Consider the following 27,387-nt stretch of genomic DNA (forward strand, 5'->3'; position numbering starts at 1 on the left):
TTTTTCTTATTTTTCATCTGATAATTATAAAATTAAAATAAATAACAAAATGTTTCCAGATATGTCAGAAAGCTGAAGGGTTTCATGAGCCTAGATGGTTTCTGTTATCCGCAAAAATAGATTTTTAATTAATCCATGGCCCAAGATGTTAGTTTAGTTGTGTTCTCCTTCATTTTAGTTCAGAATCTGGAGAGGATACAAAATTCAATAGATTTTTCTTTTCCCCCCCCAGCATAGGACCTACAGAGTAAGGACAGCTCTGCAGGTATATGTAACAGCTAATTCTATGAGGAGCCAAAGACAGGGTTTCAGAAAGTCCAGTTTAAGACATGAGAGAGAGATGAACGATGTGCCTCCAGAAGTATGCATAGTCCACAGAACAAATTATGTAGATCAGTTGAACTGGTGAGGAGATAAACACTTTTGGCTAGTTAAGACTTCATGGAAGACATGGAACTCCATAAGACTTGGAAGAACAAGTTGCTTTTAGAAAGTGTGGGAGAAGGTCCAGTTGCTGTGGCTCATGCCTATAATCCTAGCACTTTGGGAGGCCGAGGCAGGAGGATCACTTGAAGTCAGGAGTTCGAGATCAGCCTAGCCAAAATGGTGAAACCCCATATCTACTAAAAATACAAAAATTAGCCGGGCCTGGTGGTGCGCCCCTGTAGCCCCAGCTACTTGAGAGGTGGAGGCTACAGTGAGCTGAGATTGCACCACTGCACTCCAGCCTGGGTAACAGAGCAAGACCGTCTTTCAAAAAAAAAGAAGAAAAAAAAGAAAAGTGAAAAAGTGTGAGAGAAGAAGCAAAATACCTATAAAAGGAAATATGATGAGAATAAAATTCCAGAGTTACACAACTGCAAGATGTTTCTGGGAAATAACAGTAGACCTATTTGATATGGACACACAGGGAGATAAAATTACAAAAATGAGGACAGATCTTTGATGCTGTGCTAAAGAATTTACACTTGGTCTTGAAAGCAACAGGAAGATACCCTCAGGCCCTGAGCATAGGGATGAAATGATTGAAGTACTATTTTAGAAGGTTTACCTAGGAATAAACATGAAGAGGTTGATATAGGGAGTTATTAGAGGCAGAATGACAAATTGAAAAGTTTTTTACAGCAGTCCAGCTGTGTAACTAAAGGGCCTAAAATAGAGTAGGGAAAGTGGAAATATAAGAAAAGAATAAAATGTGAAAGACAACTCAAAGCTGAAATTGGCAGGACAGGACTTCATGCCTAATTGGATTCAGATAACCAGGTAGGGAAGAGGGGAAAATGCATGAATATTCTGAGTCTCTAAGACTATAACAATAATGATAAAATTAGTCCAAACTGAGAGCAGGGATTGAGTCTCTAAGACTATGATAATAGTGATAAAATTAGTCCAAACTGAGAGAAGGGATACCTGTATTCCTGGGCTGTTGTGAGAATTAAATAAAAAGACATAAAAGCTGTTTTAAAATTTCCAAACTATATGAAGATATGGCCTGATTAGAGAATAGAAAGTCTAAATAACAATCAATAGGGTAAGAATGAGATAAATTTTGTAAGAGGAATCTTGGGTTTATGGTTATCCAAGTAGAGATGGTCAAAGTGCCATACTCAATGATCACCATTGTCATAAACAGAGGAATCTATTAGGATGAAAAGAGACCAGCATAGAATCAGTTGTAGGTGTTACCAGAAACATGACCCACATGGCCACCTCCATTTGATAGTGTTTAAGTAAATAAAGAGGATAGCAAGGCATCACACCAGGAGAAATAAAGGATATTTTTTGAGTGTGTATGCAATGTACCAAGTGCTTTTACTCACACATTTTATTTAACACACTCATTATGTTGGGTGGTAGAAGCCTCACTTTAGAGATGAGAAACATGGAAATCAGATTTTAACTAAATTATATCTCAATTAATAAACAGTGAAGCTGTTTTTCTGATTTCAAGGCAAGTGTCTTTTAACTAGACCATCTATACTTTAGCCTTGGCATGGACACATACCAGGATGACTCAACTTGGGTGACGTAACCCCTGTGAACCTTGGTTCCTACTGTAAGGTGGGAAGGATCATATTTAACTTATGTAGTTGCTGTAAGGGTAAAATAATGTGAAAGAGTTGTGAAAATTGATATGTATGGGACAATATAACATTATTATTAGTGTGTAGTGATCAGTTTAATTTAAACACATGATTGTACAACTTTACTTGGAAGAAATTGCTGTGAAATGATTAAAGTATGGCTGACATTCTCCAACCATCTGACTTAAAATTTCCAAAATTAATTTTCACTGGGCAATGCCTCTGAAATATATCTTTTGCTTGATTTATTTATATAAAACAACAGAATTGTCTGCTCTAGTTAGATGAAAAGTTCTAAGAATCATTTAAAATTTACTCTGAAATTCCTTACTCTCTAATCTTAAAACTCCTTGAATATAGTAGTTTAACGTAGCTCTTTCGTTAGTACACCACTTCCATGCTGAACTGATGACAATGCTTATTTTAAAGCTTTTGTAATGCTTAAAAACATGCCTAGATCTTCAAAATTATGGTCACCATTTTGTTCTGTAATATTGTGTTTGTCTTCTGTGAAAACCTGCCACATTCAATAGCCTTATGTATGTTAATGAAAGAATAATAATGACAACTAATAGAACACAAGATGTGTCAGTGTACGACTATCAGAGCAAAATCAAAACAAAACTGCATAAAGGCATTATGAATCTGGATCTGAAGCTTCTTGGTTCTTAACTAGTTTTATGTTAATGAAACAATTATTAGAACACACAAAACCCTTCCTTTTTAATTTGATAAATTGAGTGGTGATGTGAGTTAATTGAACCATCGGTGTGATAATAAGATGCAATTGGTATGATTTATCAGAGGATGACATGGTTACAGGCATTGCTTCCACAGAAAATAACGGCTGTTATTACCACTTCCTGAGGTGAGCAGGCAAGCCATAAACCTAGCTTATTGCTACACAGGTCAGAGGATGAGGGGTCCATTTTGCCTTTTGTCTTAGTGGATCCTTTAAGGCTGTCACTTAATAATTTGGAAAATATTTTTCCGTATTCTGCAAACAATATCAATACTGACTTTGTTTAGGCTATTCTATAATCTTAACCTATTTAGCTAAGTATTAAAGTGAAAAACCCCTAGATCTCCAAGAGCTTTGAGTTCTAATGTTAGTAATTAAGGGGTCACCTTGGGTCTTCTTTTTCAAGTTGCATTATCTTGTAGAGATATTTTCGCAAGTGGTTATTCTAGTGGAATAATCCTCTAGGGCTCTGCCGCTTGAGAAGTAAGGCCTGTGCTTTTTCATATATGATTCAGAGAGAATATTACATGCTACTCATCTTCTGGTGGAAGAGAAAGAAATAAGTGATCACAAAGCCCTTTGGTTTGCAAAGAAAACATTTGAATTTACAATGTTATATTTCTTTGTATCCCAATGACTTCAAAGTAAATAAAAAGTAAATCAATGTCACTGGATCCATGAAACATATGTATTTGGACATGGGATCTATTTCTGCCACATAGTGATATTAGGAAAAACACTTGCCATATGTTCATACTATGAAAAATTAATCCAAGATCTTGGAAAGAGCTTGTACCTATGCTGAAAAGGTTATATCTTAAAATACTAATAAAATCTTCATTCTTCATTAATCTTTTATTCATTCATTTGATTTCTCATTTTTAACCTCCACGTATACATTTCTCAGGTTTTTTTTATACACACAGCCACATATGTTCATTTAATTCTTTTTTTTAATTATTATTATTATACTTTAGGTTTTATGGTACATGTGCGCAATGTGCAGGTTAGTTACATATGTATACATGTGCCATGCTGGTGCGCTGCACCCACTAACTCGTCATCTAGCAATAGGTATATCTCCCAATGCTATCCCTCCCCCCTCCCCCCACCCCACAACAGTCCCCGAAGTGTGATGTTCCCCTTCCTGTGTCCATGTGTTCTCATTGTTCAATTCCCACCTATGAGTGAGAATATGCAGCGTTTGGTTTTTTTGTTCTTGCGATAGTTTACTGAGAATGATGATTTCCAATTTCATCCGTGTCCCTACAAAGGACATGAACTCATCATTTTTTATGGCTGCATAGTATTCCATGGTGTATATGTGCCACATTTTCTTAATCCAGTCTATCATTGTTGGACATTTGGGTTGGTTCCAAGTCTTTGCTATTGTGAATAATGCCGCAATAAACATACATGTGCATGTGTCTTTATAGCAGCATGATTTATAGTCCTTTGGGTATATACCCAGTAATGGGATGGCTGGGTCAAATGGAATTTCTAGTTCTAGATCCCTGAGGAATCTCCACACTGACTTCCACAATGGTTGAACTAGTTTACACACCACACCTATTCCAAAATTGACCACATACTTGGAAGTAAAGCTCTCCTCAGTAAATGTAAAAGAACAGAAATTATAACAAACTATCTCTCAGATCACAGTGCAATCAAGCTAGAACTCAGGATTAAGAATCTCACTCAAAACTGCTCAACTACATGGAAACTGAACAACCTGCTCCTGAATGACTACTGGGTACATAATGAAATAAAGGCAGAAATAAAGATGTTCTTTGAAACTAACGAGAACCAAGACACAACATACCAGAATCTCTGGGATGCATTCAAAGCAGTGTGTAGAGGGAAATTTATAGCACTAAATGCCCATAAGAGAAAGCAGGAAAGATCCAAAATTGACACCCTAACATCACAATTAAAAGAACTAGAAAAGCAAGAGCAAACACATTCAAAAGCTAGCAGAAGGCAAGAAATAACTAAAATCAGAGCAGAACTGAAGGAAATAGAGACACAAAAAACCCTTCAAAAAATTAATGAATCCAGGAGCTGGTTTTTTGAAAGGATCAACAAAATTGATAGACCGCTAGCAAGATTAATAAAGAAAAAAAGAGAGAAGAATCAAATAGACGCAATAAAAAATGATAAAGGGGATATCATTTAATTCTTAAAACCATTCTGAAGTTGACATGCCATCATATAATTTATTATAGAAAATGAGGAGCTCTTGAAAGGAAAAGAGGAAGGTCTTGTTAATTAATCCAAGACAACAAGTATAAGCCAGGACTTCTCTGAGATCAGAAAATACAGTCACTCTAGGTAAGAAATTCATCAAAATTTAAAAAATTTACCAAAGAAATACAGTGGGAAAGTGGCAGAGCCAGAATTTGGTTTCATGCTTTTAGGACCTAACCTTTTCTAACAGTCCTTCCCAACAGATTTTGGGATTTTCCTGATTTACTAATTTGAAATGATTAGAGGGAGAGAAGTCAGAAATATTAATGCAAAGTAGATACTATGTCTTATATATCTTCAGGTATTTAACTCGAAACCCACCCGGTCTTCAATGAACATTTGTGCATCTCAACCAAATCATACCACTTGACACTTCACCATTTTGGATATATTCCTTTAGATGGTAAGGAGTTTTCTGTTTTCAAAAGTCAATGATTAGAAAAACAATATACCCCCCCACACATATATTTTATATATCTATATATCTATACTCATACACTCAGATCAGCCCTTCCTTCATTGTCTGTTAATCTTAGTTTGCAAAAATCTGCACATAAATTTTACAAAAAAATGATGACTCTCAGATATTTTCTAGGTTCAGAAGAGAACAGAATCACACTGTTTTGGGAGATAGCAAAAGGGCAACAGCTTTGGTCTATTTAACCATTCTTCAAATAGCTATTATGCCAGTTTTAACCTTGTCCATTTTCACACCTTTACTGGATGCACAGACAATGCTAATTGGAAACATTTTGTTTGTAGGACCTTCTGGTCTAGGCGGAAATTTTAATTTGTTTAACTATATTTAATTATGAAATACATCATCTACAAATTTGTAGCTGCTAAGAGGAATGGCCTAATGAGAGGATACGGACAATATTAAGGAAAAGAAATCAGACATAGTAATCATGATACGCTGAATAGAACCCATAGAACCCTAGATCTACCATTAAATACCTATGTGACCTTAGTCGAGTAACTTCATTCCCTGGGCCTCAGATTCCCTATCTGTAAAGTAGGCTAATTAGGTTAGCTGGTACAGCATTTAAAAGACAGTTTTACTATGCTATTGTTTTGTAAACCAGAAAACTTGGTGATGCAATATAATTTCCAATGATAAGACATGAGGAAATTTCCACAGCTTCCATTTTTTCATCCTTTTATCTTTAGCACAAGTCACCTGAACACTGAATGCTGTTCCTTTTCTAAAAGAAAGAAAAAAGAAGAAAGTCTCAAACATTAATTTTCCATATTGCTACCATATTAATAAGAGCTATAAATAAAGATTAAATTTAAGAAGAATTACAGCATGGAAAAATCTCCACTTCCCTACATATTTAAATATTAGGAAGTATTTCTGGAGATTTTGCTACATCATTGGGTTATCAAGATGACACATTTCCATTTAATATTTAATTATATTATCTCTCGATTGCTCACTCACTCCCTTTCCTGTTCCCTAATGATTTGCTTTTAAATCTAACTTGCCACACTTCCCAGCTGTGGTACACTGGATGCGTTTCTTATCTTTTCTGAGCTTGTTTATGCATCTGCAAAATGGGAATGATGACATCTCCACTTTATCTTAGAAGAAAGTGGTATAATTCCATTTTAATGCTGGATGTAAATAAAGACTTTTGACCATCTTTCAAAAAATTAGATAGCCACAACTCAGTAGCCCATTGTTTATGAGTCAGATCTTAGCTACGTATTTCCATGTTACTTCCTCCTGGAGCGCTCCAAAGAATGTTGCTCTTGGATATTTCCAGGAACAATAGCCATCATAAAGGACTTGAGAAGTGCGGTCCTGAAATGTTGAAAGATTTTCTACCCATGTTTTACAGAAGGCATGCTTTATAGATTACAACAATTATCTCTTATTACCCATGTTATTTTTTTTCACAACAGGACAGGGGCTACAGAAACACAGGTTAAGACTCCAATTTCCTTATATCATATTTAGCTTGAGCCATATTTGTTGTCCTAAAATATGTGGTTTATCTATAAATAGCTTCTTACATTTTGGTTAAATAAATACATGTAAGAGTAATTTTTGAGAAGCAATTTAGCTTTGTTTCTGGCACAATTAGTAGTCAACACTTACGTACATCTTTTTGGATTGTGACAATAGAGTTTCCCATGTTGTGGTAGAGTTGTACTCTTATGACACAAAATAAAGAGTAAGGAGCAAGAAATTGTAAAATTCTAAAGGGGAAAAGAGATTATCCTCTATTCATTTTCTGTCTCCCACAAATACATGAGTCAGTATCTTCAGTGCTTAGAGACTTAACAGATTTTTGGTATTTCAAATAAGAAAGCTCAGAGGACATAAAACCAATTTTTTGTTTGGTGGCAAATTTTAATACTGTGACATTAGTATTTACACTTAACATAGATAAACCTTTCCAATTCTTAAAATCTTTGAAATCAGAGAACACCTAAGATACCCAATTGTTTAGACTGAAGATGATTTGATTACCTCTCAAGATAGAAAACTGGAAGGCAATATGCTTAACACAAAGTTGATAATCTGTATTTCTTACCAGCAAGTCAAAGAAGTTTAAGGAAAGATGAAGAAATACAGACATTCATAATGTAGTTTCAGTACAATGCAGAACCATTTTGTCAGTATTCAATCAATATTCATGAAAAAAGTGGGTGTGGCACATGACAGGAGATACAAAAATGGTTGCTACAATTATTATCTGGCATCCTCTAAAGGCCTATTTTAAGAATGCAACCATGACTGTCATTAATAGAACGAATAGTGAAAAATCATACTCTTATCTGTTGGAACACCTATACTTCTCCACTGTCTGCAAATACTATCAGCAAGTTCTTTGTATCAAATAATTTCTATTGAAATCAGGCTAACAATGTGATGCTAAGTACCAGTGTGGTAAGACTGATGTGATTTGAGCACTATGTCGGTCAAATGAATGGTGCCAGGAACAGCCTCTAAGCAAATACATTAAATCATGAAATGGACGAAAGCATCCTTCTGTCTGCATGAGCCCACATTCAGGCAGTTGATATTCTGGCTTCCACCTAGAAATTTATATTCATCAATCAGTCTGGGCTTACTGAGAATGTGAGAGGTACAGCTAGTTGTGTTATGTTGTATTGATAATATTTTGTGTGATTTGTTCCATATCTCCAGTGGTCTGGGGGGAGATTATGTTTCCAGCCTTTTAGTACACATAAGAGGACATGAAATAAATTGTTGACTCTATTGCACTGTCAGCAAGGGCTACAGACCAGCAATCTGACTTCTAAAGGTTGAGGTTATGCACTAGTCTGCTCTAGAGAAACCCTATACCTGCTTACAGATCCCTAAAGCTGATACAGGGTTCAAAGCTCCAAAAGAATGTTTCTATATTGCAATGTGGTCTATAATAATATATACACCAGACTATAAACTAGAAAATAAGATTTAGGCAGTAGTGTAAACTAGAAAGTGCTGGAAACAGCACCAAAAATGGTCAAACTTGTTCATTTGAAATGCAAGTCATATTCTCCACATATTTAACATTTCTTCTTTTAATTAAGAGAAATATGAGATTAAAATTCAATTAGAATGCATAGTAGACAAACAGACCAATGAAAAATCACAAGAGAAGTTAAATATATAGACCCAAATACACAGGGGAATTTAGGTTATAATAAAGGTGGCAATTCCAATCAATAAAGTAAAGATGGGCCATCCTATATAATTAATGCCATTAGAGCAAATGGTAACCATTCAGAACAAAAGACAAAATTGGATCCTTAACTAAACAAGATGTTATACATCCAGAGAAATAAATAATTTAAATGTGAAAGGTGAAACCATAAAAGTACTGGAAGACTTTTTAATAATAGCCATTCTGACTGGTATTAGATGGTATCTCATTGTGGTTTTGATTTGCATTTCTCTAATGATCAGTGATGTTGACTTTTTTTCATATGATTGTTGGCCACATGTATGTTTTCTCTTGAAAAATGGTCTGTTCATATCCTTTGCCCACATTTTCATGGGGACACAAGTTTACTTATGTAGCAAACCTGCACCTGTACCCCTTGTGATGGTTAATACTGAGTGTCAACTTGATTGGATTGAAGGATACAAAGTATTGATCCTGGGTGTGTCTGTGAGGGTATTTCCAAAAAAGATTAACATTTGAGTCAGTGAGAACAATCTAATCAGCTGCCAGTGAACATAAAGCAGGCAGAAAAACATGAAAAAAGAGAGACTGGCCTAGCCTCCTGGCCTACATCTTTCTCCCATGCTGGATACTTCTTGCCCTCGAACAGCTGACTCCAAGTTCTTCAGTTTTGGGATATCTATATCTATATCTATATCTATCTATCTATCTATCTATCTATCTATCTATCTATCTATCTATATCCTATTAGTTCTGTCCCTCTAGTGAACCCTGGCTAATACATCCATGAACTTAAAATAAAAGTGAAAGAAAGAAGAGCTAGAAGAAAATATAGGTTTATTCTTTCATAATTTTGGACTGGATAAAACAAGCTTTCTAACTATGACCCAAAATCTAGAAGCATAAAAGAAAGAATTGGCAACTTCTGGCATGTAAAACTAAACCATATATCCCCAAGACAAAAACAAGACAAAACTAAAAATTATCCATATGGAAAGTTAAAAGACAAATGTCAAATTAGTGAAACATCTGCCACTTATAATAGATAAAAAGGTCAATCTTTATTATATGCAAAGAGCTACTATAAATTGATATAGAATAGACCAATAATCCAATCGAATTGTTCAATGCTCATTTTTATGAGCTAGACAGTTCATAGAAAAAAGAATGCAAATGGCATTACAATATGAAAAGAACCATTAGTCATAATAAAATATATGCAAAATGAAACTAGATATCTTTCCTCACCTATTGGCAGAAAATACTTTTTTAAAAAGTTGTTGATATGTTTTATTGATGAGACCATGGAGAAACAAATGCTGTTAGATTTTTATGGAAAGAGTATAGGATTGTGCAACCCTTATGAAGTAGAAGTAAGCAATAGCTATCAAAATTACCTCCAGGTAATTTCTTTTTTATTAAAATAAAATATCCTTCCACTAATTGTCTTACTGCACTGTTCTCAGTCGTTCTGTTCTCTGTAATATCATACACAATCTCATCTAACTATGAAGTGGTAGCATCTGGCTTTAAACCTGTGCAGCCAGCATGCACCAGTAATCACTATGCCCATATAGCCTCCAGGAATTGATATCTGCATTGGATGTCCCACCTTCATCTTAGTATCAAGTTTGCAGACTCAGAGTGGACAGAACTAGACACGAAAACCTCTTTGATGTACTGCTTTCAATCATGAATTTATTTTTTTCTGGATATGTTACATATTACCTTGTTATCTCTCATTTTAAAAAATGTTTCAAGTGTATGGGTCATTTGTATTTAGTTAGCTATAGATGTATCTGGATGTCTAGTATAACATGGAATCCTTTAAGGTACAGCATTTATTTAAATTTTCATGGCACTTTATTATTAGCTTTCTTAGAAGGACTTCTCAATATGTGTTGATAAAGAAATAAATGAAAGCATGGCCTAATCTTAAGGGTTTTTCTACCTTCTACAGTTCTCAAGCTCTTCTTTCGCTTCAGAAGAAGACCAAATTCGCTAATGGTTAAAATGAAATGGGCAGCTGACTCCCTGTGTAAATGGGCAGAGAACTCCCTGTGTAATATTTTTGAAATGTGTGTCTAAGATAGAATCATATAAAATAAGACTGCTATAAATTTGTGTAAAATACTCACCTCTAACTCAACAATCTATGGAATGATCTACTCATTACTTCTTGCATAACACGTACTCAAAGCGTTAGTATATTTTATTAGATTATCTTCAAAATATTTTCATCTTAAGCCATGTTAGTGTGCATCTCTAAAATTCTTAAATCTTAAACATAAGACCTCACTGTATAAGAATCCTAAAAGAAAATCTAGAAAATGCCATTCTAGACATTGGCCTTGGAAAAGACATTATGACTAAGTACTCAAAAGCAACTTTAATGAAAACAAAAATTGACAAGTGGGACCTAATTAAACTAAAGAGCTCCTTCATAGCGAAAGAAACTATCAACAGAGTAAACAAAATACCTAAAGAGTGGGAGAAAATATTCCCAAACTATGCATCTGACAAAGGTCTAATATCGACAATTTATAAGGAACTTCAACAACTGAACAAGCAAAACACAACCCATTTAACAAATGGGCAAAAGACATGAACAGACACTTCTGAAAAGAAGACATACAAATGGTCAACAAACAGATGAAAAACTGTTCCACATCACTACTCACCAGAGAGATGAAAGTCAAAACCACAGTGAGATCCCATCTCACACCAGTCAGAATGACTGTTATTAAAATTCAAAAAACAACAGATGTTAGCCTATGGAGAAAGAGAAATGCTTACACACTGTTAGTGGGAATGCAAATTAGTTCAACCACTGTGGAAAGAAGTTTGAATATTTCTCAAAAAACTCAAAATAGAACTACCATTCAACCCAGCAGTTCCATTACTGGTTATATACCCAAAAGAAAATAAATCAGTCTACAAAAAAGACACATGCACTGATATGTTCATCGAAGTACTATTCACAATAGCAAAGATGTGGAGTCAACCTAGGTGCCCATCAACAGTGGTTTGGATAAAGAAATTGTGGTACATATACATCATAGAATACAATGCAGCCATAAAAAAGAACAAAATCATGTCCTTGGCAACAACATGAATGCAGTTGAGGGCCATTATCCTAAGTGAATTAATGCAGGAACAGAAAATCAAATACTGCATGTTCTCACTTATAAGTGGAAGCTAAATATCGGGTACTCATGGACATAAAGATGGCAACAATAGACACTGGGAATTACTAGAGTGGGGAGAAGAGAAGGTAAGTGTTGAAAAGCTAACTTTTGGGTACTATGCTCAGTACATTAGTGATGGGATCATTTGTACACCAAACGTCAGCATCATGTAATATACCCAGGTAACAAACCTGTACATATACACCCTGAATCTAAAACAAAAGCTGAAAAAGAATATGAAGTAAAATGCTTAAATTCTATGTGTATTAGGCCATTCTTGCATTGCTAAAGAAATACTTGAGACTGTATAATTTATAAAGAAAAGCAGTTTAATTGGCTCACAGTTTTGCAGGCTATACAGGAAGCACAGGTTTGGCATCAGCTTCCTAGGAGAGGCACCTCAGGAAGCTCATAGTCATAATGGAAGGTGAAACAGGAACAGGCACTTAACATGGCAGAAGCAGGAGCAAGAAGGTGGCGGGTGGATGGTGGCTCCCATCCACCAAGCCTTGAGGGATTTGCCCCCATGATCCAAACACATCCCACCAGACCCCGCCTCCAGCATTAGGGATTACAATTTGACATTAGATTTGGGCAGGCACAAATATCCAAACTATGTCACTATAGATTTTCAGTTTAAATATTTTTTCCAGATTATCTTATTTTTAACAGGTACTACGCCTCATGCTCTTACCTGTTTTGTTTCTAGTCTTCCTCACCTCCCTAGGAAATGTTAATTAAAGGAGGTTTTTTATTAGTTCCAAAGTGTTTTTATGCATGTGTTCCTATGATATATTATCCCTCTTTGTTTTCATATACCACAGGTAGCATGCTACTGGTTTGGTCTTGCTTTTTCAGTTGACAATGCCTCCTTGTATCTCTCCCATTCTGTATATGGAGATATCCCTACCTCTTCTTTACAGCTCCATAGTATTCCAATTTGTAAATGCTACATAGTTTCCTGGCTTGTTTCCAATTGTTTGCTATTATGAGCAATGACACTTTCCAAATGGCAGTGGGGACTAAGGCTGGACAACAGAGAATAGTAACTCTAGACATGATCCATGTGCAGAAACAGATTTTACACATGAGAATGATCATATTGTGTAAAAATAATTGGCTGAAAACGACAACACCCCACTGGAGAAGGAGGAAAATGTCTGATCTTCCTAGATTCAAAAACCATTGGCTTATTTCTCCTCTGCCTCTAGTAAAACCATACCTCAATGCCTGCTCTATAAATCCATGTAAACTTAAAAACAGAGAAGTTTAAAGAAAGACTACAATGAACATAAAAAATATTAGGATGATTAAAAAGACCAGAAGTTTTGACTAGTAGATACAATTTTGTTTATACCATTAGAAAAATAAGTATCTAATATAGGTGGAGGTACAGGCAACAGAAGATGATACAGTTAATGGATTTTGAATGTGTCACTACTATTTATAAGAATTTTCAAAAGATAGCTTACCTGGGGTTTGAAGTTTATTAAACTCAACTCAGGGAATACTTATCAAATACCTACTACTCAGTGTACAAACTTATGTGCTATAGAGAAAGTATGTTAATGATAAATTACATGACATGGTCCCTTTTGTCAGTGCAATGTAATCAAGACAGAGAAACAGAATTGAACAATTAATAAGGCAATATGACATGAGAAACAGTGTTACAGAGTACCAAGGAGACAATCAGGAAGAAGCAATTATGCCATACAGAGAATCAAAAAGACTTCACAGAGAATTTGGCAAATGAGCTTGTCCATGAGAAATAATTGGCATCCAGAGGATAAAAAACTGGAAAAGGATCTTCTAGTTTGAAGAAGAAAATGTGTCAATGAAGAAAATGTTGCATGTTTGAGGCCTAGGAATAACCTAGAATGGCAGAAATGTGGGATATGAGAAAGAATAAGAAATTAGTATGGACATAAGTTGCAACCAGATCATGGACAGCCATACCTACATGGGGTTTGGAAACAATTTCAGGACCAGCATTCAACTTTATTGTTGAACTTCATTGAGGAGGAGCATAATTAGCTTCAGCTCTCTGGAACTAGTGTGAAGGTGAAATGGTTGGGGTAGCATGGTGGCCAGGCCAGGAGGCCATTAAAGACCCAAATTTTAAATTAAAACAGTGGATATGTGGCTGAGCGTTGTGGCTCATGCCTGTAATCCTAGCACTTTGGGAGGCTATCACTTGAGAGGATCCCTTGAGGTCAGGAGTTCGAGACCAGACAGGCCAACATGATGAAACCCTGTTTCTACTAAAAATACAAAATTGACTGGGCATGGTGTCACACGCCTGTGATCCCAGTTACTCTGGAGACTGAGGTGGGAGAATCCCTTGAGCCTGGGAGGTGGAGGTTGCAGTGAGCAAAGATCGCGCTGCTGCATTCCAGGCTGGACAACAAAGCGAGACTCCGTTTCAAAAAAATAAAAAATAAAAAAAAATAAATAAATAAAATAATAAACAGTGGATATGGAAAGGATAAATTAAATATTCAACAAAATAATAACTTCCTTCAAATTTAATCTCAATATACAGCTTTCAGTTTTTAAGAAAAATTTCCAATTTTATGAATTGAATTGTAAGTTCTGTGATGGCAAAAATGGTTATTTCACATTTATATGCTTGGCATATGGTAGATGCTTAATGAATATTTATCATAAAGCTTGATTGGCTTTATTAATCGTGACATTTCCTTTATTTAAATTTATTTAAATAATGGGTACCTTTGAGAAAATACTAAATTTTATGGGAGGATTGAGGATTTCAATAAGTATAGTGTTTTAGCCCTAGACCAGATGTCAGCAAACTTCTTCTGAAAAGGGCCAGATGATAAATATCTGAGGTTTTGTTGGCCGTATGGTCTCTGTCACAAATACTCATCTCTATCATTACAGTGTAAAAGCAGCTTTAAATTATTTGGCTGTATTCCAATAAAACTTTATTTACAAAAATATATAGTGAGTCAGATTTGGCTCACGGGCCACAGTTTATCAATCCTTGCCCTAGACCAAACAGAGGATAGCCATCTCATCTACAACTAAAGGGTTGAAATTTTAATATATTTAGTTTTTGAAATAACACAATTCTTCATGTTATTATGTTATTCTATGTTGCTGCATCTCACATTTATTAAAGTATAATTTAATAAAATTTACCTTTTTAGTTTAAATTCAGTTAAGTTTTGACAAATACACATAGTTGTGTAAACACTACCACAGTTAGAATATAGAACAATTCTATATTTACCAAATTTCTTGCATGCTCCTTAGTTGTTACCTGCCCTTTCTCCCAACTCCCAGTTCCTGCCAACCATTGATCTGTTTTTTGTACCTTTGTTTTGCCTTTCCAAGAATGCCATATAAATGAAGTAATAAATTATGTAGCCTTTTGAGCCTGGCTTCTTTCATTTAGCATAATGTATTTGAGATTTATCAAAGATATTTTCTGTATCAGTAGCTTCTACCTCTTTATTGCATGGAATTTTTTTCAAATTTCTTGATTCATTCATCAATTAAAGCCTATTTGGGTTATTACCATTGTTTGGGGCAATTATCAATAAAGCCATTATAAACACTATGTAAGGCTCTTATTTAAATATAAGTTTGCATTTCTCTTGAGTAAATAAGAGTGGGATTTCTGGGTTGAATGGTAAGTGTGTGTTTAACTTTATTTTTTTATTTTTTATTTTTTTATTGTACTTTAAGTTTTAGGGTACATGTACACAACGTGCAGGTTTGTTACATACGTATACATGTGCCACGTTGGTGTGCTGCACCCACTAACTCTTCATTTAACATTAGGTATATCTCCTAATGCCATCCCTCCCCTCTCCCCCCACCCCACAACAGGCCCCGGTGTGTGATGTTCTCATTCCTGTGTCCATGTGTTCTCATTGTTCAATTGCCACCTATGAGTGAGAACGTGTGGTGTTTGGTTTTTTTGTCCTTGCAATAGTTTACTGAGAATGATGGTTTCCAGCTTCATCCATGTCCCTACAAAGGACATGAACTCATCCTTTTTTATGGCTGCATAGTATTCCATGGTGTATATGTGCCACATTTTCTTAATCCAGTCTATCATTGTTGGACATTTGGGTTGGTTCCAAGTCTTTGCTATTGTGAATAGTGCCGCAATAAACATATGTGTGCATATGTCTTTATAGCAGCATGTTTTATAATCCTTTGGGTATATACCCAGTAATGAGATGGCTGGGTCAAATGGTATTTCTAGTTCTAGATCCCTGAGGAATCGCCACACTGACTTCCACAATGGTTGAACTAGTTTACAGTCCCACCAACAGTGCAAAAGTGTTCTTATTTCTCCACATCCTCTCCAGCACCAGTTGTTTCCTGACTTTTTAATGATCTCCATTCTAACTGGTTGAGATGGTATCTCATTGTGGTTTTGATTTGCATTTCTCTGATGGCCAGTGATGATGAGCATTTTTTTATGTGTCTTTTGGCTGCATAAATGTCTTCTTTTGAGAAGTGTCTGTTCATATCCTTTGCCTACTTTTTGATGGGGTTGTTTGTTTTTTTCTTGTAGATTTGTTTGAGTTCATTGTAGATTCTGGATATTAGCCCTTTGTCAGATGAGTAGATTACAAAAATTTTCTCCCATTCTGGAGGTTGCCTGTTCACTCTGATGGTAGTTTCTTTTGCTGTGCCGAAGCTCTTTAGTTTAATTAGATCCCATTTGTCAATTTTGGCTTTTGTTGCCATTGCTTTTGGTGTTTTAGACATGAAGTCGTTGCCCATGCCTATGTCCTGAATGGTGTTGCCTAGGTTTTCTTCTAGGGTTTTTATGGTTTCAGGTCTAACATTTAAGTCTTTAATCCGTCTTGAATTAATTTTTGTATAAGGTGTAAGGAAGGGATCCAGTTTCAGCTTTCTATATATGTGTGTGTTTAACTTTATAAGCAACAGTACAATTGAAATTTTACCAGTAGAGTAATGAGAGTTTCAGTTGCTTCACATCCTCCCAGCATTTGCTGTTGTCAATTTCTTTTAGCTTTACCCTTTTCAGTAGCAGGATAATAGTATCTCATTGGGGTTTTAATTTGAATTTCTCTAATGCCTAATGATGTTGAATGTATTTTCATATGCTTATTTGCTGTTCATATATCTTTTCTGGTGAAGTGTTCAGACCTTCTGCCTCTTTATAAAGTGCTTTTTCAAATTGTTGACTTTTCAGAGTTGTTTGTATATTTTAGATACAAGGCCTTTATCGGTTATGTGTTATGCAATTATTTCCTCCAAGTCTGTGGCTTGTCTTTTCGTTTTCTTAACAATATTTCAAACTATTATATTTTTGAATGTTAACAGCACTAGAATTACAATTAGTTTTTTATGTTCTATATTTTTAAAGGAAGAATCAACTAGTGAGAATAATAAAACCTTTTCTTTGATGGACAATTTTAAAATGATACTCATGAATATCATAATTTGAAATAGGATTTTTTTTTGTCATGCCACAGCTTTATCTTCAATCTGAACCTTAGTAATGACAATAAATGCTAGACTCACAAATATTCTCTGTCATATATTTAATTTTGAAGAACTTTAAATCTTGGAGAAGTGACAAAGGAAACCTACACAACTATGAAATAGGACATCAATCTGCCTGCCTGGGCTTTCTAAGCACAGTAAAAGGGAACTTTTTCAAATAGTAAGCTGTTTCTTTTATTTATTGATCTTCAGCTAGAAATAAAGCTATAGTAAAATGCTCTCTCCATATCTTTCTCACTGTATGAAAACAGGGTTACAGATCAATTGATTTACCATCACAGTTGATTAGGTACCTCCCCTATCTCTATTGTGACACGAGACATGCAGTCATATAGATCTTTCATTAGGAAAGTCATTGAAAAGCTAAGGTTCATCACATGCTTAAATGGTTTGTAGCCCACTCATTAAGCCATTAACTAACCATTAATATTGCTGAACCTCAAACATTAAAGATAAAATAAATTACTGCCATTTTATCTTCCAAGTGCACCTTTGCAAAGTGAACAAGTACATGATTTTGTTAGAATTGGACTTAGATATTCAGACTTGCCAAGGAATTCAGGTACTGAAGCAATTAACACTAATAAAATTTATATGTGTATTCTGTTAGTTGCATACCCTGAAGCATAAAAAGTGGAAATATAACACAGATATGTTGCTTAAAATTACTTTTTCTGCCACTCACTTAACCTATTTTTAATATTTTTCTGCATTATTATCAATAACATTTATTTCAATAAGAAATTTTCTTCATGATATGGTTAATCAATAGCAGTAAAAACAAAGAAATAAAAGTTCCTCAGAAAGAAACTAACCATTTTGAGATGATTTTATATTTTTGTAGTCAAGATTTAAGTTCAAGTGGACAAATCATCATCCCTAATATCTAACAATTCTGTTTCTTTTGAAATAAAACCAGATAAATTAGATAAATTAGAAGGGTCTTAGTTACTCTAGATAATATAGATAATCTTTTGTATACTTTATATAGAGTATAACATAAGTAGAGATAGCCACCCAAATCATTTGACTGCTACATTGTTAATATCCTATCAAGTCAACTATAAGGAATATACAGGTTTTTGCATACAACTTTTTATAATATACTTTTTCAGGCAGATTTATTCACAGAAAAACCAACCATAATGCAAACTCAACCTTTTTTTATGTCTAGAAAAAAGAGCACTTGAACAAGAACTCTGTAAATTTAATAGCAGATGTGCAGAAAAGAGTGGGAACACAGTAGAATCTGCAATTAGAGAAAGCTATAAATAGAACTTACAGTTTATATAAAAGAATACCACAAAACCACAGGGGACATTGCATAGTAGGTGAGTAAATGTGAATGACCTTTACCAATGCATCTAGGAAGGGGAAGAAATTGATACACATTTAGCAACTCTACTGAAATATTGCCGCCCAATGTCAGTCTGGTCAAAGCAGGGCTGGATTTCATTTTATTTTTCAGTTTTTCACTATTTAAACCTTAAGCATTTCTTGAGCCATAAAAATTAAGTACTGGGTCATGTGACATCTCTCACTGATGAATGAAGATTGTGTACATATAATATCATTACTTCTAGAAAATTTATGTATGTAGTTTACAAAATAACATATAAATGGATAATCAACCTAAAGGGCCAACCCCATGAAACCTAAAACATTTGATTGTAGTTTGCATTTATTAAAATCATTTATTACAGCCCAGTCTTTCTCCATGGCCAGTCAGAGGAGCCTGCCCTGGTCTCTGGTAGGCAGGTGAATGTGATAAGCAGGGAGTTAGTGCCTTGGGCCATACCTTTCTCAGGCATTTTAATTATTTTCAATATGCAGTAAGGACACTGACACATGTTCACAGAGTCATGCAAATATCACTTTGCTGAAAATATGTCCAACACCCTGAGGCATAGGAGAGGGTGAAAATGAAATTTGGAAGAGTTAGGAGTTTATGCACCATAGCATGAAAGGAAAAGGATGCAGGGACCCAAGGCTTTTTAAGTGTAACTAGTCTGCCTGCTCCTTCTCCATATACCTACTGAAATCTCCTGCTTTTTATCCAGAAGTGTGTATGACTGAGATTCTGGTTTTGGAACAAGATGAGGACAGGCAAGATGGTGGTCTTATTTAATTATTCAATAGAGCTGACATACAGGACTTGATCACCTGGAAAGCAAAAAGATGCATCTGAAGGCAGGTCAGCTTTTTCTTTGTCTTTTCTCAAGATTAATCTAAAACAATTATGATCCACAATAGATACAGAGAGTTCTTTTCTAAGGCCAGTGGTAGAGAAAGCAACTTATTCGAGGGGCTTTGGTCATAGTGTTGGCTCCTGAATCCCTTCAGGGCATTTACATTGCTCAGAAAATGTCACAAGCTATGAAATTCAGCTCCAACATTCTCCCAAGGCATCCTAGCCTAGAAGCAGAAATTTCATGGTATTTTCCTGAGGTGATGCTAGAGATTCACAGCAATCTGGGAGAGCATGAAGGACAGGAATGTGGTGAGTATCCTCTGGAGGAAATCCCAGAGCCTGGTATCACTCTTCACAGAACTTTTTCCTAGAAGAGGAGACATGGGTTCCAAGTGTGACTCAAAGGCAGTGATCCACATAGGGGCCACAGGCAGTGAAATGCCAGTCCTGGCATTTTTTCCCCTCAAAATCTGTCTGGTTATATTCTATATCCAGTTGAGGCATTCTGGGCTGCCCAGGGTTTTAGAGGCTAACCTTATGGCAGTTCTAGGGTGTGTCCAATTAAGAAGTGTCCTTAGAAGACCGATTTGACCTTGCACTTAAGAGACATGAATATATATTTTCAAGATTAGTCCGATGTGGCTGTGCAGGGGATCCTTGATCAAAGCAACTTTATAGCTCCCCCAACGCCGTCTCTGGATGTTGATGGGGTATTGATGCAGTGTTAACTGGGCCTCTTTTGTTGCTGTCCCTTAGAATTATGCTTTTACCATCTTGAAGCCCAATGCACCTGTGTGTAGGTCTGGCATTTAGGGGTAAGCAATTGACACATCGACTTTATTATGGAGATTTCTATAACCAAATAAGTCCTTTAGCCCACTAGATTCCTTCACAAACTATCAATCCCCTATAATGAAAAATCAGAAAAGGATCTGTCTGTCTATCTATCTATCTATCTATCTATCTATCTATCTATCTATCTATCTATCTGTCTATCCATCCATCCCTCTATCCATCCATCTATCCATCTATCTATTGACCCTCTCTCATATCTCTCTGTCCCTTCCTCCCATATAACGCAATGTCCTTTTAGGGACATCTGAAGCTAGCAATGTAATTTAAGTAGTTCCGTAAACACAAATATCCCAGTAAATAATAGCAGAACTCCCTCCCTGTTTTTGTTTATATAAGTAAAAAAGAGTTTTAAATTGAATTCTCAAATATTTGTAATTTTAGATATCTCAGAGTAAGGGAAATTTAAAAAATGTTCTATTTTGGAAAATTATTGTCACCCAGTTTATAATTTCATTTAATATAATATTTTCTAAACAGTGTCTGCAATTAGGAAGACTGCATAATTTACTATGCCCTAAAATAGTTTTAGTTTTCTGAGATTATTTTCATGAGAATGCAGTTTTAAAATCATGTGGTATAAAACAGAATCTCTTCATGCTAAAATTGTATTAATAATTAATTGGAGAAAAAGTATTTCACCATGACAAATGAGAGACTGCATGGAAGGAGTGATGCCATTTTATGGCAGAAATAATATAGTAACATGTCATTAAATACAAGACATCATATTAAATTTTATAGTTAATGTACAAGGATATCAAAATATATTAAAATTCAAATTGATTACATTTGCTAAAATTCTGGTACTGGAGATAATTAGAGTTTTTCCAATGTAATTATTAAAATGAGAAGAAACAAGGAAAATGTTTAGTGGGAACATAAAAACAATTTTCTAGAGAAAAATCTGGTTACCAGTAAAGTAAAGCAATGTGAAATAAGAGAGAAATAAGTCACATGTTTTTGGCTCACTGTGATGAGGATATGATCTTAATCAGTCAGGTCCACGGTCAACAAAGACACAGGTCTAATAGCAAAAAACTTCAGATGCTAACTTGTGTATGAGTAATTGCATTAAATTAAAACATGATGACTAAATTAACAGTAGTTATTAGCCTTCAGAACAGAGATGCCTATGGGAGTATACAATACTCACTGAAGAGTTAGAAAGGATCCAATACCACGCATTTACCAATGTACTTTATATGATGATTTAATAAAGGTAGTTTTTAAGAACTACCTTTAACTTTTTAATTAAACATGCTTTTATAAATGAAATATTGAGTAGCTGCAAAACAACACTTACAAAATGCAATGTAAAATATAAAGATTAAAGAATAATTGTGTACTATGCACCCATATACCCAGCATCCTGTTTAAGGCAAATAACACCACTGTTACCTGTCTGTGGAAGATTCTTTGTTTTTTTCCTTATCCCATCCCTTTCCTTCCTTCCTCAGAATTAATCACTGTTCTGAACCTGTTTATCTTTATGTTTTTTCCATATATATTTGTATTCCTGAATGAAATTTTATTTTTAATATTGATCGCTTTATAAAATGGATGTTATCTGTCAATGTAGAAAGATAAATACAAAATAATTGTATTAGTTCATTCTCACACTGCTATAAAGAACTACATGAGACTGGGTAGTTTATGAATAAAAGAGATTTAATTGACTCACAATTCCACAGGGTGTACAGGAGGCATGGCTGAGGAGGCCTCAGGAAACTTACATTCATGGCAGAAAGACCAAGGGGAAGCAAAGCATGGTCTTCACGTGGCAGCAGGAGAGAGAGAGAGAGAGAGAGAGACAGAGAAGTGAGAAGTGCTAGACACTTTTAAACCATCAGATCTTGTGAGAACTCACTCACTGTCATAAGAACAGCAAGGGGAAAATCCACCTCCATGATCCAATCACCTCCCACCAGGTGTCTGCCTCAACACTGGGAATTACAATTCAACATGAGATTTGGGTGGGGACACAGAGCCAAGCCAAGCCATATCAATAATAAAATTTACTTTTATCCACTTTAAAATAATAAAAATATATTTACAAAACTGAATTATGGTTTTGATAGGTTTCATATGTATTTATATCTTCTGAGATTTATTCACATTGTTGAAAATAGCTGGGATTTATTAATTTTCAGTGCAGTATAATGTTCAATTTGTTTCCACTTAAAGTTGATGGATACGTAGGTTACTTTCTATCACAGAATATATATAACATAATTTTATAATGTTACATTACTTTTTTGTTCATGTCTGCTGGTACACATATGTGCAACAGGAAGTGATATGTTGTATACATTTCCAACATTACTAGATTATGCCAAATTTTTTGTGAAAGTATTTCTAAGAATTTACACAATGTGATGGAGATCAACTCTTTGTTTCCTCTTCTTCCTATGCACACAGGTAAACTACGTTTAGCAGCCTCCCTTTTGGTTAGAGGAGGCTGCATATTTAGATGTTTTGCAATGATATTTCAGCAGTAGAGATTGTGCCTCAGTCTGGCCTGTAAAATCCTTCCACATACAGTTCACTTCAACTCTTTCCCTCTTCTTGCTGGCTGACAGGAGACCACCTCAGGATGGTCTTAGAAGCCACATATTTTGTTTATTTATTTATTATTTGAGACAGGGTCTTTCTCTGTCATTCAAGCTGGAGTGCAGTGATACAATCGTAGCTCACTGTAACCACAAATGCCTGAGCTCAAGCCATCCTCCCACCTCAGCCTCCCGGGTAGCTGGAATTGCAGGCACACCTAGATTATTATTATTTTTTTTTATGGAGATCAGGTCTCACTATGTTGCCCAGTGTGGCCTCGAACACCTGGCCTCAAAGCTGTCGTCTGGCTTCAGCATCCCACAGTGTGGAGATTATAGGTGTGAGCCACCTCACCAGGCAGAAGCCACATATTGGAGATAACAGAGGTACATGATGAAAGGATATTAGGTCCCTGCTACTTGATAACTGGGATATCTTTTTTGGTTTACGTTAAAAACAAAATAAACATTTCTATATTAAATTATTTTTGAATTTGTTTGTTATGCAGTTAGCCTACTCTAATAGATATGTACCTCCTGGCAGGGGATAGTTTCTGCAACCCTTGAAACCGTCCAGCTTCATGACTTACCAATGTGTTGAGTATGAAATGTCATAATCCTAAGGCTAGAGTTTACATTTTTTAAATCACCAGTGATGGCATCTTTTTATGTGCTAACAGGCCATTTGGATTTTTCTGAGAAGTGTTTAAGACTTTTGCCCTCTTTTATATTGAGCTATTTGCCATTTTCTTATTGATTTGTGGACACTACATATTCTAACAGAATACATTATCACTCTTTTGCTGTAAATATCTACTCCCAGTCTGCAACTTGTCCTTTTTCTCCCTTTACGGTGACTTCGATTTTTTTTTTTGAAACTCACTTTTAATGTAATGGTATTTATTCATTTTTTCCTTTATTGTTCGTACTTTTTGCCCTATTTAAGAATTAGTTTCCTACCTAAAAGTCATAAAGTTACTAACCCATATTGTATCTTACAGTTTTAGAATTTTAATAAGACAATTTAAGTCATTAGCCCAACTGGAACCATTGTTTACTTTTTTTAATTTCCATATGGATACCCACCACATTCAGCTAACTTATTTTAATTTTTAGAGATGGAGGTCTCCCTATGTTCCTTAGGCTGGCTTTGAACTCCTGTTCTCAAGTATTCCTCCTATAGCTGCTTCTCAAGAAGCTGAGATTATAGGCAAGAGCCACTGCACCTAGCCTGGTATTTTATAATGTCTTTCTAAAAGCTTTTCTATTTACTCAATCAAGATCTTACAAATATTTTGATAGGTTTCTTATGATATACTTTCTAATTATTTTCCCCAATTTATTAAGATATACTTGACAAATAAAACTTATATATATTAATGGTGTACAATGTGATGTTGTGATATATGTATACACTGTAAAATGATTAAATTAAGCTAATCAACATATCCATCACTTCACATACTTAACTTTTGGGGGACGGAGAACATTTAAAATCTTCCTTAGCAGTTTTCAGGTATACAATGCATTATTATTAACTATAGTCACCTTGCTGTACAACAGACCTCCAGAACTTATTCATCCTAACTGAAACTTTGCATCTTTTGACCAACATCTCCTCATTATAGCTTTTAATGCTATTGTAAATTATAGCCATTATGAAACTATATTTCTAACTATTTATTACTGCTGTATGGGAATGTGACTGGTTTTGCATATGTTTGTAAGGAAAAAAACCCTTAAGCCATCATCTTTCTAAGTAAATAATTTAGTTATAAAATTTTTGTGTGTTTTTGATGTTTATGGTCATATCATTTTCAAATAAGAACGACTATGTTTTCATCCTTTCCAAGTGTTACAAATTTCAGCTTTCTTGCTTTGCTATTCTGGCTAGGACATCTAGTTTAATGTTGAATGGAAATAATGAAGCTAGGCATATTGATTTTTTCCTGAAAATGTTTTCAATGTTATACAATTAAATATGTTAACTGTAAAGCTTTTTTGCTTTGTAGGTATCAATTGTTAAGCTATGCTTGGTTTGCTAAAACTGAATGTTGAATTTTCATGTATTCCTTTTTGTGTCTGTCAAAAATCATCATTTGATTAGTCTCTTTTAATCTGTTAATGTAGTGAATTACATTATTTTCTAACCATGTATTCCTGAAAGCAACCTAATTTTGTCACCGTATTCTATCTTATTTATGCATCGCAAAATTTAATTCATTAATATAGAGTTTGGATTATTACATCTTTGTTAATTGAGGAGTTGGGTAGAAATTCCTTTTTTTCTGTATGCAGGAATAGTTTGTGTAAGACTGGAATTATTCGTTGTTTGAATATTTACTAGAATTCACTAGTACAACCAACTGGGCCTGGTGTGTTCTTTTCCGAAAGGAATTATGTAATAATTTAATTTATTTAATCATTAAATAATTGCTCAGGCTTTTTGTTTTTTCTTGAATCAATTTTGGAAAATTGTATAAATGTCAATTTCTTTTCAAATTTAATTGCACTGTTTCTATAATATTGCTATTTTTTTGCAGCATGTGTGCTTAAACCACTTTTTTGTTGCTGACAGTATTTACTGTGCCTCCTTCATTTTCTCTAGTTCAGCCTTGCACTAGTTTGTGAATTTTATTATTCCTTTTAAATAACAAACATTTGGCTTTATTGATCCTTCTTTTTCTTATATGTTTATCTTATATCTCATTAACTTCTGTTTTCTTCTTATTACTTATTTCCTCATCTTGCTTTGGGTTTAGTCTAAATCTAATCTATATTTTCCCCATCTCTTGAATAACATGAGAATCTGAACACATCAACTCAATCACCTCCAGCTGGCTGTGTGATATTTTTGTTCTGTATATTAGCGCTATTTTGCATCCCTCACCCCAATACATTATCAAGTTTTTAAATATATATTTGCTTCTACATCTGTTGGCTGCCCAGAGCCTCCATCTCTGATCACTTTCTTTTGGCCAAAGTGTATCTTTAGAATGTCTTTTAGTGAAGATCTGTTGGTCAAACACTGGTTTCATTTATTTTCTTTTGTATAAAAATGTTATGCGATCTTTGGGGGTGTCACTTTTCTGGCCAGAAACCTTGGTGGCTGGTGGCACTTTTGCCTGAGTTTTGCCTGGGCCCACTGGGCTCGTTAGGCCCACTTGGCCTAGCAGGCTGTGCTCAGCTTATGCTACCAGCCTGGATATCATGCCTCCAAGGGTGAGACAGGCATGGAGTGGCAAGGGGTGTGTGAGCGAGCATGTGTTCCAGCCACTGCTGAGACAAGCCTGCTGTTGCCACAGGGTGGGCAGCACCAGGTGCCAGCATGGGTGCTGGCTCTCGCCAATGCTGTGGCTGAACCAGGCACACCACAAGCACCTTCCCCAGCTGGCACTGAGGAATGCAGTGGCACCTAGAAGCTTTGAGACTTCCCAAACCACAGGGCCCCAAAGAGGGAGTCACAGTCCTGGCTCAGGGAGCTCCCAGGTCTGGGGTCCCTGAAGGGCTACAGTTCTTCTCTCCTTTTCTTCACCCAAGATGTGGCCAGCAAGGAGCATGATTCAGCCCTGTTTGTGTTACAGCTCTTTTAGCCTCGCCATTTAGCAGGTGCTGAGCTCTTGTCCTACATCCAGGAAGAATGAGGTATGCATACAAGCGGAGGGTGAGCAAGATGAAGAGGAGCTTTAGTGAGTGATAGAACAACTCATAGGAGACCCACAGTGGGCCCCTCCTTTCCATACCCAAGGTGTCCTGACAAGTGTTCAGCTCCTCACAGAAAGGAGACCCTGGAGTGGGAAGCTCTTCTACAGGCAGGTCATCCCACTGAGTGTTCAGCTTTCAGCAGAGAAGAGGCCCTAGAATGGGTAGCTCCTCTCTGCAGGCAGGTCATCCGGTCATCTCTGCAGCTCTTGGCAGAGAGGAGGCCCTGGAGTGGGTGACTGCTCTTTGCTGGCAGGTCGTCTGGTTGTCTCCCTGTTGTCTTTTGTCCTCTCTTCAAGTCTGGCTGAGTCTGGGGTTTTTATGGGCCTCAGAGGGGAGGAAGTACGTGCTGATTGCCCGTGGGTGGCCATGGGTGGGCCCAGGGAAAAGCACCACAAGTTCTTCCTCCAGATAGTGGGACTGGAGGCCCGGCCCCCAGGTTTCAGGCCCTTTCCGTCTTGAAGGTGGGTCTTCACGAGGGACCCATTCTGTTCTGTCCGGGAGCATGTCTGCCTACTGCTGCTGTTCATGGCACCCAGGCTGTTCATGCCAAGGGCCACCTGCAGACCGGTGCTGGGCTGTCCTCAGCACCCACTTGGCCTAAGTCTGGAGGGGCTAAGGCAGCAGGGGACTGGCATGTTGGCACTGCCCCAAGTGTGTGCACACCT

The sequence above is a fragment of the Pongo pygmaeus genome, chromosome 14 (assembly GCF_028885625.2).
Source record: "Pongo pygmaeus isolate AG05252 chromosome 14, NHGRI_mPonPyg2-v2.0_pri, whole genome shotgun sequence".
NCBI lineage: Eukaryota > Metazoa > Chordata > Mammalia > Primates > Hominidae > Pongo > Pongo pygmaeus.